General features: G+C 35.7%; 1 protein-coding gene across 2 annotated transcripts in view; it reads left to right on the top strand.

The window, feature by feature from the left end:
* Positions 1–12,011, top strand: part of FZD3 (frizzled class receptor 3) — a 90,199-nt gene that overhangs the window by 43,089 nt on the left and 35,099 nt on the right. The gene's annotated exons all lie outside the window — the stretch shown is intronic.

Genomic DNA, 12,011 nt, shown 5'->3' with positions numbered 1-12,011 from the left:
CATAGAATTTTAGGTCTAGAAAGAACTTTAGAGGTCTTTTATTTGAGTTTCTTCATAATTTAGAGTTCTTAAACATCTATCTCATTTGAGTCTTAGAAATGTTAAGTGACTTAGTTATATCCAAACTGGGATTTAGTGTTAGGAGAGGAATGTAGCAAGGGAACTACTCCAGAATAATTGATGCTAAGTATTTCTCTTATCTTAAAACCTTCTCTAGAACCTATGACCCTAGCTATCATTCTCTCTAACTTTTAAGACAAGTTTTCTTGAAAGAGCAGTCTCCATTGCTGTCTCCTGTTCACATTCCAGGTTAGCTGTTAGAAGTGCACCATCTCCCTTCACCCTTAAGGTTTGTTTTTTTTTTTTTTAAGATTTTATTTATTTATTTGACAGACAGAGATCACAAGTAGGCAGAGAGGCAGGCAGAGAGAAAGAGAGGGAAGCAGACTCCCCACTGAGCAGAGAGCCCGATGCGGGACTCGATTCCGGAACCCTGAGATCATGACCTGAGCTGAAGGGAGAGGCTTTAACCCACTGAGCCACCCAGGCGGCCCAAGGCCCCATGTTTTTACCTGCAACACTAATACTGACTATTCTCTTTCTTTTTTATTTGACAGAGAGAGATCACAAGTAGGCAGAGAGGCAGGCAGAGAGTGAGAGAGGGAAGCAGGTTCCCCGCTGAGCAGAGAGCCCGATGCGGGACTCGATCCCAGGACCCTGAGATCATGACCTGAGCCGAAGGCAGCGGCTTAACCCACTGAGCCACCCAGGTTCCCCTCTAGTTCAGTTTTTAAAATGTGTTTCCTGGGACGCCTGGGTGGCTCAGTTGGTTAAGCAGCTGCCTTTGGCTCAGGTCATGATCCCAGCGTCCTAGGATCGAGTCCCACATCGGGCTCCTTGCTCCGCAGGGAGCCTGCTTCTCCCTCTGACTCTGCCTTCCACTCTGTCTGCCTATGCTCGCTCTCGCTCACTCTCTCTCTGACAAATAAATAAAATCTTTAAAAAAAAATGTGTTTCCTTTTAAGGAAGTTTATATTATAAAATGTTTCAAATATGTGGGAGTATAGTAAATAACGTAGCAAACACGTGTGTACTCATATCCAAACTGCCTTGAAATCTTAACATTATAACATTATATTATATTATATCTATCTGGCTGGCTGGCTGGCTAGCTATCATTGAAGACACGGTTGATGCCTGCCTGTGTTCCCTTAGGTGTTCCCATTCTTTTTCCTGTCCCTCCCCACAGGTAACCCTTCTCATAAAGGTGGTGCTATCATTCTTCCCAATATTTTTATATTGTGGCTGAGTATTTGCAGATCTATAAAACTTGTGGTTTGTAAGTTTTAAAAATCCATTAAGTGAAATCATTCTATAGCTTGCTTTTTTTCATTCGGCTTTATGTGTGTACTACTAATCTGTTCATTTTAACTGTCTTAATCTAATATATACTGCAGTCTATTCACTCATTCTTTTATGAACATGTAGTTTCCAATTTTTTTGCTGTTATAAACCATTTTGCGGTGAACGTTCTTTTAATACCTATCTTCCTTGCACATGTCCCAAGAATTTCTAGGATGTATATACCAGAAAGTGAAATTATTGCATTGTAAGTTACATCATCAAACCAAATGGTTATTTTAATTTACACTCATAGTTAAGTATGAATTTCCCATTTTCCCCATCATAGTGTTCTCAGGCTTTTTAGTTTTTGCCAACCTTTAAAACAATATCTCAATCCTATAGTAATTTTTATTCCCCTTGTAAGGTTGAACATGTTTTCATAGGTTTATTGGCCATTCAGGGTTTCTCCTCTGTGATTTTGCTCATTTCCTGCTTTGTCCATTGCTCTGTTAGGTTATTTGCTTTATTTTATTTTGTTTTACTTTAAGATTTCCTTTTATTTGAGGGAGTGCATGGGCATGAGCAGGGGGAGGGGCAGAGGGAGATAGAGAATCTGAAGCAGATTCTGTGCTGAGTGAGGAGCCCAATGTGGGGCTCCCTTCCAGGATGCTGAGGTCATGACCCAAGCCAGAATCAAGAGTCAGACGCTTAACCAACTGGCCATCCGGGTGCCCACAGCAATTTTTAAAATTTGATTTTTTGACTCCTATCTCTAATCTCTTGAAATGTATTTTTTCTACATTACGAAGAAGATAATTTTATTGTTCATACAAGTAAGCACTATGCCTTTTGCACCATTTATCAAATAGCCCATCTAAATTGTAATGCAACCTCTGTCACACTCAAATTTCATTTTTAGGCTCTCTTTTGTTTCATTGGTCTATTTCTGTAGCTTTGTATTAATCCCATGTTTCCCCTACCTTGCTCTTCAAAATTATGTTAACCATTCTTGCCACTTCTGTATATGAATTTTAGAATCAGTTTATCCCTGAAAAACATTGGGCATTTTGATTGAAATTATTTTTTATTTTAAGTGAACTTGGGAGAAATTGCCATCATTGTAATACTAAGTTTTAATATTTTTTTGTTTATTTATGTTTTCATTTATTTGTTCCCGGTACCTTATATTTTTTGTTGCAATTGTGAATGGAGTCTTTTCTCTCTTATGTTTTCAAATTGATTATTGCTGGTATACAAGAATGCCATTAATTGAATTTGTGTATTGATCTTATATTGAGCATCCCTGCTGAAGTTTTTTATTAATTCTAATTATGTAAATTCTTTTAGATATTCTTTGTAGAAGTACTATTGTCTGCAGGTAAGGACAGATTTGTCTTTTCGTTGCTTTCCAGTTCTTACGTTTTAAGATTTTTGCTTCTATATGCATATGTAAAATGGATTGTGATAAGTTTTTCTTTTCTTGTATTGTCCTTGTCCAGTTTGGGTATCAGGATTATAACAGCTTCATAAAGTGAGGTTTTTTTTAATTCTCAATTTTTACAGTGAGTGGAGAGGCTGCTCTTTGAAAGAGTTGATATAGCCTCTTAAAAACTCTGTCCTAGGATTTTTTTTTTTTTTTAAGATTTTACTTACTTATTTGACAGAGAGAGAAATAGCGGGAAGGGAACACAAGCAGGGGGAGTGGGAGAGGGAGAAACAGGCTTCCCGCTGAGCAGGCAACCCAGTGTGGGGCTCAGTCCCAGGATCCTGGGATCATGACCTGAGCCAAAGGCAGATACTCAACGACTGAGCCACCCAGGCGCCTCTGTCCTAGCATCTTTAAAGTAGGGAGGGAGAAGTTGTGAAAGACACTAGGTTTTTTAAACTATTATTTGAATTTCTTAAATAGTAATTGTTTTATTCAGGTGTTTTATGTCTTATAAAGGCATTGTTCATTTTATTTTTTAAAGATTATTTTATCTAACTTTTCAAATATATTAGTATCAAGTTTTTCATATATTTTTTGTTTTGTAAATTTTTACCATTTTTTGTTTGTAATGTATGTTCTCTTTATTTCACTTTGGTCAGTCTTGCTAGAGGATTATCTTTTCAATTCAGTTATTTCTGTTCTTCTTTTCTTACTAATGCTTCTTTTAAAATTACTTTGTTTTTCTAAAAAACAAAACCTTTAAAAGGTTAACTCATGCATTTTCAGTATTTCTAAATTTTTAAAGTGTGTTTAATAATCATTTTAGCTTTAACCAAAAACTATTATTAACCATGTTGGTTGTTCATTCATTTTGTTTCCCATACTTGTCTTCAGGTATCTCTGTGATTTATTTATTATTTTTTGGAGAATCCTTTATTCCAATTAGGGAATCTCTTGACTTTTTTATTCTCGTTCAAGTTTTCCTAAACCTGATGAATGAACTGCTTTTTTCACACTAACACTTCATGAATTAATAATACTCATATACAGACATTTAAAAAAAAATTTCCTGCAGTATGTATTTTTTTCCCCTAGAGTTAATATTAGCCTTTTTCTTCAGCACAGTAGTTCAGAGGCTGTTCTGGAAGATAGTGCAGGTATGATTAAAGCTTTATTGTGTGTGTGATCCCATTAATTCCTTTGTGACTCTTGGTTTTCAGTCTTGCTTAAGTAATAGTGTTGAATTAAACCTGGCTGTTTAAGGGTCACCTGGATAGCTTAGTTGGTTAAGTGTCTCCCTTTGGCTCAGGTCATGGTCCCAGATGGAGCCCCATGTTGGGCTCCCTTCTCAATAGAAAGCCTATTTCTCGACCTCCCTCTGCCCCTCTCCCACTCTCATGCTTTCTCTCACTTGCTCTCTCACTCTTTCTCAATTAAATACAAATAAAATCTTTAAATCTGGCTTGTTCAAAAAAAGAGAAAATGCTATAGGGGCACCTGGGTGGCTTAGTCAGTTGAGTGTCCTCTGACCTTTGATTTCAGCTCAGTCATGATCTCTGGGATGGAGCCTTGCACCAGACTCCACACTAGGTATGGAGTCTGCTTAAGATTCTCTTTCTCTCTCTCCCTCTACTCCTCCCCCACTTTAAAAAAAAAAGGAAGAAGAAAGTGCTATAAACATTAACTGTTAATTATATAAACTTCATTGTGGCTAAAATCTATTATCTTACTTGGTATCTGCAGCATCTTATAAAATAGACAGTATGCCTTCATTTCTGCCACTTTCATGGGAGGAAGTTGACGCAGTAAGAAATCATATGTCTTACACAGTCTCATTAACAAAGTGTATCAGTGGTCAGCAATCTATAGCCCGCTGACAAACGATAGGGCCAGCCACCTAGGTTGGGTTTTTTCTTTTTTAATTATGATAAAGTATTCCCATTAAATGATAACATAAGATTTGCCATTTTAACCATTTTTAAGTGTATTGTTCTGTGTCATTAAATACATTCACATTGTTGTGCAGCCATCTCCATCTCCAGGAACTTTTTTATCTTCTTAAACTAAAACTCTGTACCCATCAATCAGTAATTCCCATTCTTCTCTGCCTCCCAGCCTCTGGCAGCCACCATTCTACTTTATGTCTATGAATTTGGCTAGTCTCAGTACTTCATAGAAATGAGTCATTACAATATTTGTCCTACTTTATGATTTTTTAATATTCAAATATTAGAATTTTTGTATTTTAATTCAGAATTTTACTTTAGAGAAATCTTCTACAGACTTGTGAATTGAGCACCAGAGATACTATCTTCCTATTTGAAGTCAGATGCACACATAATTGAGCAAGATTTGCTAACAAGAGAATACCTAAAAGAATACCTAGCGGGCTCTGAATAATTTCTAATGAGAAGTTTTTTAAGTGTATTAAGCAATGATGTTATCCTTAGAGTAGCCGCCTCAGGTGACTTGAAGAGCATAATATTTTCATATGTTTGCTTTAAAATTGGTAAGGTTACTTAATAGTCACTTTGTATAATACTGAAGATTTTAAATATTTAAAAAATGGGATTGTGAAGTAGTTGATCACATTGTTTCGGAGTACTAATTGGATTTAATGCAAATTGCATGTATTTAATTAATTTGAAGAAAAATGGCTGATATAGTCTTATAAAATATTTAAAATACTTTATACCAACTATTTATTTAGCAAGAATGCGTTTTAAAAATGTATTAAGTAATACTTGAGAAAGTAATATTTAAGGCCTGAATCCAGAATTAATTATGAAATATAGCCTGAGTTGTCAGAATAATGCATATTTTACAGCTTATAATCAGTAGGGTTTATTTCTAGAATATGTTTCCATCTTATGTATTATTTAAAGATCACAGTAGTTTTCCAGATACTTGGAGTTTTTTTGTTTTTGTTTTTGTTTTTGTTTTCCTTTAAAAATAATTCCTAGGGCCCCTGGGTGGCCCAGTGGCTTAAGCCTCTGCCTTCGGCTCAGGTCATGATCTTGGTACCCCGGGATCGATCCCTGCATCGAGCTTTCTGCTCAGCAGGGAGCCTACTTCCCCCTTTCTGTGCCTGCTGCTTTGCCTACTTGTGATCTCTCTCTCTCTCTGCCAAATAAATAAATAAAATCCTTAAAAAAAATTCCCTATATTTATTTACTGCCTCTTAAGAGGCTTAAAGCATTTTATAGGAGAGTTTAAGTCTCTCCTATAGTTATTTGACTATAACATATTGGTTTTAAAATGGGCTTTGACATCATAGACTGGGTTTACGTCCTGCCTCTAATAATCTGAGCCTCAATTCCTTACATGAAACACAAGAAATAATAGGTTAAATATCTACCTCATGGGTGGCTGTGAAGATTAAATGCGATACTTATACTAGAGTGCCTTGCACCAAGATAATTCTCAATATTCTGTTGTTGGAAATATATAAGTACTGAGGTTCGAAGGAGGATTATTCCTATTCTTCACTTTTTTCTTCTAAACATTGATTTTCAAAAGAGAACATTTCCTTTTTTAAAGTGCCTCTTCATTTTTTTCATCTCTTCCATCCATCTAATTCAGTGCTCTATGTCCCAAGGATTTGATTCTAGAACCTGTGTTTTGGTAATAGAAATATGTTACCATAATACAAGCAGCTTAGCTGAGACTGTCACATTCGCATTAGAGCCATTTGTAGAATTCTGAGAAAAAACATTTTTATAGAAAACAAACAAAAAATATTATTTGTATTCTTTCAGTCACACAAGGGAACCCATCTGTTATTTATCTAGTCTTGATCCAGAAAAATACAAAAATAGCAGAATAATGTCAAATCTAACTTGGTATGATTTTAGCTTCATTTACTGGTAATAGTGCTTCCCTTTACCATGCAATCCAAAACGGATCAGCAGTGTGTATGAAAGGACCATGAGAGAAATGGGTATGTTTTACACTTCTCACATTAGCAACAGTGAGTAGTTCTGTGTAAATATATAGTACTACTAATCTTTTTTATTTTTTGCTCCTAATTTTTAAGGTGGTAAATATGTTGCCTGTGACTTCCTAGCACCAAATTGATTTTTCCCCAAATTTATTCAGTGTCAATAATACAAGAAAAGAGTGAAAATTCCCTGAAAAAAAAAAAAATTCTAAATCAGGGGTGCCTTGATGGTGCGGTAAGTTAAGCATCCAACTCTTACTTTGAGTTCAGGTCATGAACTCAGAGTTGTGAGATCAAGCCCTGCATTAGGCTCCATGCTCATCATGGAGTCTGCTTAAGACTCTTCCGCTCCCTCTGCCCCTCCCTGTCAAAGTAAATAAATAAATCTTTAAAATATGTGTGTGTGTGTGTGTGTGTGTGTGTATTCTAAATTTCTTTTAAGAAGGTATAAAATATATAAATAGAACATTAACAAATATTAATAATAAAATATTAATACTCTATGTACAGGTTGTAAAATGCTGTCACATGGCACTTAAACCTACAAGTTGCCATTATTCTGGCTTCTTGTTACACAGAATAACTTAAGCCATGAGTTCAGTGTGTTATTTGCAGGTATATCTGGTGTCCACATTGTTAACACCTTTTTAGGAAAAATTTAATACACTTGCCACAGTCTACAGCAGGGCACAGCAAACTTTCTATAAAAAGGTCAAATAGTAAGTATTTTAGGCTTTGCACACTCTCTCTCTCTCGCTCTCTCTCTATATATATGACACATTTTTTTTTTTAAACTACACAATTCTGCTGGTGTAATACAAAAGCAGCCATGGACAGTATATTAACAAATAAAGTTCTAGTAAAGCTTTATTTACAAAAACAGAATTGTGGCAAATTTGGTCTGTAAGCTGTGGTTTGCCAACCCCTGACCTCTAACAAGCATTATTCTGTATCACCTTTGATAACTTTTATAACAGCAAATGGTAGCCTGTGGTGTTTTTCTGTCCCATGTAAATTTTCACTGTTTCATTCTCATTACTGCTTTTGAGAATAATTATTTTACTGAACTGCAAAATAGCATTAAAAATATTCAATATGGGGGCACTTGGCTGGCTCAGTTGGTAAAGCATGTGACTTTTTAAAAAAGATTTTATTTATTTATTTGACAGAGAGAAGAAGATTATAAGCAGGGGGAGCAGGCAGAGGGAGAGGGAAAAGCAGGGAGCTGAGCAGGGACCCCGACTTGGGGCCAGGACCCTGAGATCATGATCTCAGTGAGCCAAAGTTAGACACTCAACCAGCTGAGCCACCCAGACGCTCTGAGCACGTGACACGATCTCAGGGTCGTGTGTTTGTGCCCCTTGCTGTATGTAGTTTACTTAAAAAAAAATTCAGTGTAATCTAGTTCTATTTTATCACTGTAATAGATACAAATAAATTCTAGTATGTCACTATAATAAAGACATGCCAATAAATCTTATTTCTAGTAATCTTTAAAGGCATTACCATACCAATTTAAGGAAATAATTTCAGTAGTTTATGGGAATAGTAAAATAAAAGCAATATAATATAATAATCATAGAAGGTTCTAGTTTATTAAGTATACTGTGCACCAGGTCCTGTATTCGGCAGTTTTTTTTTTTTTTTAAAGATTCTATCTATTTACTTGACAGACAGATCACAAATAGGCAGAGCAGGGGCGGGGGCGGGGAGCACACTCCCCTCTGAGCAGAGAGCTGGATGCAGGGGCTCGATTCCAGGACCCTGAGATCATGACCTGAGCTGAAGGCAGAAGCCTTAACCCACTGAGCCACCCAGGCTCCCCTTCAGCAAATTTATACACGTATCTCATTTAATCCTCAGAATAGCCCAGTAAATTAGATTGTACTCAATTTTATAAATGCGGAAATTGAGTCTCATGTACTTATACAGTTTACCCAAATTCATAAAGTGATAGAGCTGGAATGTGAATCATCTAATTTCAAACCCCACAGTTTTACTTCACTTTACACCTCTTCTTATTAAAAATACTAAAAACAAAAATAAAACACCACTTATATGAATGAACATTTGGGAGACATTCTAGTCCTGGCTGTATCTCTGATTAACTTTGTGTCTTTAGACCACTCAGTTTATAATTTCTTCATCTCAAAAGTTAGAAGATCAGATTGAATAATCTCTAATGTTCTTACCCATCTAGTATTAAATTAATCTAGAAACTTTTCTCCCATAAGCCACAGTTTCTTTTTTCCCTTCCTATATAAAACTCACTCATTAATGCAACAATCTTTTATTACATATATCTAACATTGGGGCATATTGATAGTTGCTGAGGAAGCAACAGTGCAAAAATGCAGCTTTTACCCCGAAGGAATTCATTAGTCCAGTAGGAGAAAATCAATATGGAAATCAGATAATTCTGTAACTAAAGTGAGTTCTTACTCTTTTGTTCCTTTTAAAAATATGGAGAACTCTAGTGAAAATATCTTAAATATGATATGGATTATTTTATAGCTAAAAATACAAGTTGTTTATTAAGTATACAAAGGTTAATTTAGAAGAGTACATTTATTTTTCCAGCATGTCCAATGGAAATATTTCAGAGCCAAGTTATTATGTCTCTTTATAAGTTGAGTAGGGAAATGCTTCCTGAGGTCCTAAAGTTTAAGTGACTAGATAATCACTTTAACAGTTTCTTAGATAAATATTTTATCATCTTAACCCTCAAATAAAATATAGCACTTCAATTTCAAAGGGTAACTGTGGAAAAAATTAAGATAAGTGATGTCTTAACTTTACCACCAAATAGAAGCACTATGTATGCAAATACACGTTCTTGTGTGAACATTACGATATATTTTGCATAGCTGATAGAGAATTTTGGCTATAATTCGAAAGCCCAAATTTTTGACTAGCTGCTTACAGTGACGTTTTTTGCAAGGGATGTGTGTGTGTGTCCATTTATCTATCTAGAGGATTTCCTCTTGCCCTTTTTAACAAAAGAAAGACCAAAAGAACTGCCTTATAAATTTTGCCCAAAGTCAACTTCTGGTCTTCTGAGGTTTACCACTTGTACCGTAATTGGACAAAGTGAGTGAAGATCTGGAAATGATAACTCTTCTACTTAACACCTAAAGCTGAGCCTTCATAAACTACCTTCTCTATGCTTATTTTCTTCCAGATCCCTTCCTAATTCTAATAGCCCTTCCAATGGAAGGGACGCGTCAGCAAGGGAAAAAAGAGAAAGAGGATTATTAGAGTTTTCACCCAAACTTTTTCAGTTATTTTCCTTCTCCTACAAAATATTCATCTGTTGATACAGTTACATATTTGTCCTCTCTGATGATACCATTTTGTTCTTGGCCCATATCAGACACCTTTCTGTAGAAGCAGAATCAGGAAGTGAGACTTGAGTTCCCTCAAAGATTAAAAAGTGCCATGTACAGATACCAATTGTACTCAAAATAACTGACTTTTCAGATTAGCTGGCTTGCTAGGTTGGAGGATATTTTCCAACCCTGCTATAAGATAAACTGATGACCTGTGCATGTTGGATGCATCTCCTGGAAGACTATTTTTTGGAATACCTGCAAACTTCTCTTCCTTGCCAGTAGTTATGTGTTAATGGTGTTTATTTTGTCTATTCTAAATTCATTATGTTTATCTAGAACCTGTTTATGTTAAGTAGTATGTGTTACTTCAGTATGGAGTTGAATTAAATATTAGGTAAGAGTGAAGAATGGATTGGAAAAGAAAGAATTTTCTTTTTCTTTTCTTTTCTTTTTTTTTTTTTTTAAGATTATTTTATATAGAGAGAGATAGGGTGATTGGGGGAGGGAGAAGAAGAGAGAATCCTTAAGCAGATACCCTGCTGGATGGGAAACCCAATGCAGGACTCCATCCCAAGACCCTGAGATCATGACCTGAGCTGAAATCAGAAGTAGAACATTTAACCAACTGAGCCACCCAAGCACCCCAAGAAAGCATTATTTTCACGAAAATAAGTTGATTGCTTTAGAAAAAAATTGATGAGGGGCACCTGGGTGATTCAGTGGGCTAAGCCTCTGCCTTCCGCTTCCGATGCGGGGATAGAGCCACGCATCGGGCTCTCTGTTGAGCAGGGAGCCTGCTTCCCCCTCTCTCTGCCTACTTGTAATCTCTCTCTGTGTGTCAAATAAATAAATAAAATTTTTAAAAAAGTATTGATGAAGTCAAGTTGTTTTTTAAAAAGATTATTATTGAAGTTACTATAGGCAAGATGAACTATGAAAGATCTTTGAGGAGATTGTAAAAATCTAGGATTTGTACATAGATTGCTTTATGAGTATTTGAATGCTCTGTTCACTTTGAAGAAATAGGAAGTAGAAATCATGGATGGTGATAAGCTTGTAGCATGTAAGAAAAATCTGAAATATTAGTAGATGAGCAATTAAAGAAAAAGCCTCAACCTTACATCAGATGTTTATTTTAAGTTCAAATAAATACTTTGTGTGTGAAAATAAAGAGGGTAATTAGAGTCCTCCTTGATCTGTGGATCCACATGTTAGCAGTTTTGGAAAAATTTGCAGCCATTATCTCCCTAAATATTATCTCTTCTGCATTATCTCCTCTAGGAACTCACTCCTAGGACTCTAATCATCCTCTTTTTAGGACCTTTCATTCTGTCCTCCATTTCTCTTAACATCACTTTCATATTTCCCTTGTCTCTCTTGCTGCATTCTGGATAACTTCATTTTCATCTACATATAACAGTTCATTAAATTTCTCTTCAAGTAGCAGTCTAAACTGTAGTTTTGCATTTCAGAAATCTAAATGTTTCTATTTCAAAACTTGTGTTTCTAGACATCTAATTTTTAGAAAAACTTATTTATTCCAAGTAGTTTCATGTAGATAGGTAATCTTTATGACTGTATCTGTTATTTCTATAAATATTACATACTTATCCAGTATCTCACAGTTTCATCCAGGCCTTCTTAGCCCCTCCAACAATTGCTAGTTGCAGACTGTCCCAGGAAGAGCATGAGGTTAGGTGAGGCAACTCTGCAGCTGAAGGGTGTCCTCTAACCCACTTCCTGCAACTGATCAGCAAGTCTTTCTTTGAAGGGGATCTGGCAGTGCATCTCCATGTTTACAAGTTTCACAAAGTACAAAATTCGGGTTGAAATTATTTTCTCTCCACACTTTAAAGATAATATTATACTGTCTTTTAGCTTTCATAGTTGTTGAGTTGGTTTCATCGTTCTGTTGGTTGCTAGCCCTAGCAGGATAAATAAAAAGAAATCAACACTTCTGTGAAAT

The sequence above is a fragment of the Mustela nigripes genome, chromosome 1 (genome assembly GCF_022355385.1).
Source record: "Mustela nigripes isolate SB6536 chromosome 1, MUSNIG.SB6536, whole genome shotgun sequence".
Classification (NCBI taxonomy): Eukaryota; Metazoa; Chordata; class Mammalia; order Carnivora; family Mustelidae; genus Mustela; species Mustela nigripes.
The sequence above is the reverse complement of the archived record's forward strand: the minus strand, read 5'-3'. Positions and strand labels throughout refer to the sequence as shown.